Raw genomic sequence first — 5727 nt, 5'->3', positions numbered from 1 at the left:
ATGTGGCTATCAAAGATGGATCAGATGAAGAAAGGTATGAGGAAAAAGCCTTGATATCTCACATAAATAAAAATGATTCTTGGATCATAGATAGTGGATGCTCACATCACATGACAGGTAATAAACACAAGTTTGTTAAATTAGAAGATTATGATGGAGGTTACGTAAGATTTGGTAATGATGCACCATGTCTGGTGAAAGGTAAAGGTTTTATCACACTTCTTGACAATGCTAAATGTGATGATGTATACTGGGTTGAAGGTTTGAAATAAAATTTGTTGAGTGTAGCACAACTAAACAATACAGGATCCGAATAGAATTTCATAAAGGAAGTGTCAAAGTTCATGACAAACATGGAAAGCTAGCTGCTACTGGGACACAAACAAAAGGTAATACATTTCATCTTGATTCAACTCAGAACAATTGTCTGTATGCTAAAATAGAAGATACCTGGTTATGGTATAAAAGATTTTGTCATGTAAATTTTGATAACCTGATCAAAATAAGTAAGAAGCACTGAGTAAGAGGTCTACCAAGCTTGGAAAAACCTGAGAAAGCAATATACCGAGGATGCCAGATGGGTAAGATGACAAAGTCAAGCTTTACAAGTAAGTCCTACACTTCTAAAGGAATTTTAGATCTTAAGCACACTGATCTCTATGGCCCTATGAAAGTTCAAAGTTATGGTGATAAATACTTTATATTATTTGTGGATGATTATTCAAGGATGATGTCAGTTATGTTTTTAAAAGAGAAATTATAACTCTTTCAAATGTTCAAATGGTATAAGGCTAGAGTGGAAAAAGAAACAGGAAGACAGTTGAAATGTCTAAGATTTGACAAAGGAGGAGAATTCATTTCTAATGAATTTAACCTATTTTGCAATGATCATGGTATAAAGAGACAAGTATTTGTATCGAGAACACCTCAACAAAATGGGATAGCTAGAAGAAGAAATAGATCAATTGTAGATTGTGCCAGAACCTTGATGATAGAAAAGAGGGTACCTCAAACATTTTGGAGAGAAATGATCAACACTGCAGTTTGCACCCTGAATTGAGTACAACTGAAGAAAGGAACATTGAAGACACCGTATGAAATCTGGTATGACAAGAAACCTAATGTAAGTTACTTTAAAATATTTGGAAGTAGATGTTATGTTCACAAAGATGACAAAAATGGAAAGTTCGATTAGAAAAGCAAGGAAGGAACATTTCTTGGTTATTCTTCTAGAAGTAAAGCATTTAAAGGTCTGATCAAATCATCTAACAAAATAGTGTAAAGTGCAAATGTGAAAATTGATGAATTTGCAGAAAGAAATGATGAAGGAAATTCCAAAGAACCAGAGGATTATGAAGAGTTTGTATATGTTCAACCGAGAAGTCCTACCGAGAAAGTTGATGAAGAAAATGAAGAAAATAATCATTTACCGAGTGATGAAGAAGATCATACAGAGCCTACCGAGCCTATATTAGCCAAGTATGTCAGAAGAAATCATGTATCAAGTCAAATTATAGGAGATAGGGATGATCCAGTGATGACAAGGAACAAACTAAGACAAAACACATGTTTGATATCTGAATTTGAACCGAGAATAGTAAAAGAGGCATTTAGTAATGAAGATTGGGTAAATGCTATGATAGGAGAGATTGAACAAATCAAGAAGAATGAAACATGGACACTGGTCCCAAGACCAAAAGAGAAAAATGTGATTGGTACAAAGTGGATTTTCAGAAACAAGCTAAATGAAAAAGGAGAGGTCATTCAGAATAAAACAAGACTAGTTTGCAAAGGTTATGCTCAAGAAGAAGGAATAGATTACGGTGAGACTTTTGCACCTATTGCAAGACTTGAAGGAGTGAGAACATTGTTGGCATATGCTGCTTACAAAAATTTCAAGGTATATCAAATGGATGTTAAATCTGCATTTTTAAATGGTATACTAGAAGAAGAAGTTTATATTGAACAACCTGAAGGATTTATTGAAGACAAGAATAAAGATCAGGTATGTAAGTTGAACAAAGCTTTATATGGTCTAAAGCAAGCACCTAGAGCATGGTATGAAAGACTACACTCTTACTTAATCAAGATTGGATTTATAAGGACAAGTGAAAACAACAACATGTATATGAAGAATGATGAAGACAATGGAATACTGCTTTCAGCCATATTTGTTGATGATATTATTTTTTGTGGAAATGACTCTTTCTGAAAGAACTTTGGAAATGAAATGTGCAAAGAATTTGAGATGTCATTAATCAGTGAAATAAAGTATTTTATAGGTTTACAGATACTGCAAATGAAAAATGAGATTTTCATTACTCAATCCAAGTATATAAAGGAAATCTTGAAGAAATTTGGAATGGAGGATTCTAAACCTGTAAGTACTCCTATGACTACCAATTGTAAACTATCAAAGAGTGATGAATCCACATCTGTTGATGAGACACTTTATCGATCTATGATTGGAAAGTTACAATATGTGGTTCACAGTAGGCCGGATATAGCACATGCAATAGGTATAGCTGCAAGATTTTCTGCAGATCCCAAAGAAACCCATATGACAGCAATCAAGAGAATTTTTCAGATACTTGAGAGGCACTGAAGATTATGGTTTAGTGTATAAAAAGAGGAATGATTTTGACTTAAAAGTTTACATTGATGCTGATTGGGAAAGGAACATTGATGATAAGAAAAGCACAAGCGGTGGAGCTTTCTTTTTGGGAGACAGACTAGTAAGTTGGCTTAGCAAGAAACAAGGATGCATTTCACAGTCAACATCTGAAGTTGAATATGTCACTGCAGCATTGAATTGTACCAATATAGCTTGGATCAAACAATTGTTGGAAGGTATGAATGAGAAAGTTACCGAACCAGTAACTATATTCTATGATAATACTAGTGCCATTAACATTTCAAAGAATTCGATAATGCATTCTAAGACAAAGCATATCTCTATAAAGTATCATTATCTCAGAGAAGAAGTTCAAGAGAAGAAAGTTGCACTAGAATATATTAGTTCAAAGGAACAAATAATAGACATTTTCACAAAGCCACTGCCAAGGGACACTTTTGAATATCTCAGAAGTAAGTTAGGGGTCCTACCCCTATCTAGTACTCACTGAAAGAGTTCAGTGAAAGCATCAATTCTATGAATCTATAGGATACCTATTTATGAGTGGATGTTGCTTTACACACTTTAGGAGGTTGCCTAAAGTTGTGCAGGAAATAGTGATTGAAGACAAGTTGCTCTGACCAAGACTGAGATGATACATTTGTATTTTCAGTAAGAAAATTACTTCACAGTGGAAGGAATCATGAATTAGTTTTACTTTTTGGCATTGTTGTCAAAGGGGGAGAAGACTAATTAGTAAATATTAATAGGTGAAGATGGGAGAAGACTAATGACTGGGGGAGAATTCAAGGATAACAACAGGAGAAGATTAACAACAATCTGAATTTGAATCAATTGAAATAAAATCAAGTTAGGTATTGCCATTAAAAGATGGTTTTGCCATCAATGCCAAAGGGGGAGATTGTTAGCATTTCACAAAGAAAGATTGTTGGCATTTTAGTAAGTTTGTTGGTATGAGGATATTGAGAAGGTTGTTGAAGATTGTGCATATAACTGAGAAAGGATGATTACTATCTTAATAATATTATTTTGTCATTGATGTTAAGCAATTGATTTTCTGATTTAGTATGATGTTGCCATATCTTAATGAGTATGATTTGATAAGTATAAAGATGTCGGTAAGTGACACAGAAAGAATGAAAATGAAGGGGAGTAATAAGTTATTCAATGGGCAACTATTACCAATTTAGATAGTGATGAGATCTCGTTGTTTTGATTGTTTTGATATCCTATATATGAGTATTCGAAGACTCAACAAGAAGGAGAAGAGATTTCAAGCTATGGAATTAGTTAAGGTTTGATACTGTTATATGTTATCGACCAAGATTCTAGTCAGTAAACCCTAAGGTTATCACTATCGGTTAAAGAAGGTAGAATATCTATCAAGTGAGGTTCAATATTTACCAAGTAACAACCGAGTAATAACATAATACATTGGATGGATAAAAACATTATCAAATGAAAGATGCCAATGAGCTAGAGATGTATAGATGATTGGTATGTTGTGAAAGAAGTTTGTTGAAGATCTATGACAACGAAAATATAAGAGTTAGATCTACAATGCAGATTGAACGGTCATAACCTAGCACAAGTTTCAAGGAAGGAATACAAGTTCCAAGGCAAGATAAAACATTTTTAGATCAAAAGATACAATGAACCTAGTCAAGTTTTAAGATCTGATGGCTAAGATTGATCATGGGAAATGTGATCAAGGAGATTAAGCAGTGAGGAATTAATTATAAATAAGAAATTGTTGATGAATAATGTATGCGGGTAAATAGAAGAACAATGATACTATAGTAGTGATCACTGAGCACAGAAGATTGAAGAGTTGATTAAAGAATAGATTGAGAAGCCCAGCAAGAAGCAAGATAAGTCTTATGACAAGATTATCTTGAGTACATTGAGCACATAGAATTTGCTTTAGCATTTCATATGTGAAGTTGAAGATATATTTTATACTGTTATTTATTTTGTAAGTGATAGGAAATCTCTTAACCGAGTGGACCTAACAGTCTTATTTGTAAATCCTCTAGCAAGGTAACATTATGAATGAGTGTTTGAAATCCTTTGACAAGGTCACTTCTAACCAAGTGCAAGACTCTAACAAGTCTGAGGGAAATCCCTTAACCAGGTCACATTTAGCAATGTGTTTATGTAATCTATAACAGGATTGGCTTTTAACAAAGCATACACTAGAAGGGTATATTTCTTAGTGGGTCCGAAATCCCACAGTGGTTTTTCCCTATTTGGGTTTCCATGTTAAATCTGGTGTTAAATGTGTTATGATGTTTTAAGTGTATCTATTTATGAGTTTGAATGATTTGCAGTCATAGTTGCATAGCAGTAAAGGCTACCAAGGTTGAATCTGATAAATATATTACATAGTGAGTTTTTATGATTCACCCCCCCCCTTCTCATCTTATTAACATGGATTTCTATGTAGTCAGTGAAGCTCCTTTTGCGATGAACAGTGCGCTCTAGGCTATTGGCCTTTTTGCAAGTACAGGCCCCTCAATTGTAATTCACATACTTGCTACAGAAGTATTATCTGATTGTGGGTAGGCTTACCACCATGGTTTTTCCCTTTATCGGGTTTTCCACATATAAATCTTGGTGTCATGTGGATAGTATTTATTCTATGATTATTGTTTATGCTTAATTGGTTTAACTGCTATTCCAATATTAATGTTTTAGGTTCTGGTATTAAACTTTGAATTGCTAATGGTTTTGGTAATCTGTGACAACTGATTCACCACGCCCCCCTCTTAGTTGTCTTTCGGTTATTTGAACTATCTAACATGTATCACCACCATAGATTAATTCTAACTTCTCCCAAACTTCAAAAGCATTCTCTAAACCATGGGCATCAATATATTCAATATAAACCAATGTACTTACTATGACTTCCAGTTCTTGAATGTTTTCTTGCTTCTCCTTCAATTGATCTGCAGTCAGAGAACTGGTGTAAGGTACATACTAAGTAATAACATGCTGCCAAAACTGAGCACCCATACCTTTGATATATATCTTCATTTTGTCACTCCATATCCGGTAGTTGTCCTTAGTGAATTTGGGACCCTCCTTCATCA

Source organism: Cryptomeria japonica, chromosome 10 (genome assembly GCF_030272615.1).
Source record: "Cryptomeria japonica chromosome 10, Sugi_1.0, whole genome shotgun sequence".
Lineage (NCBI taxonomy): Eukaryota > Viridiplantae > Streptophyta > Pinopsida > Cupressales > Cupressaceae > Cryptomeria > Cryptomeria japonica.
This window is presented reverse-complemented; position numbering follows the sequence as displayed.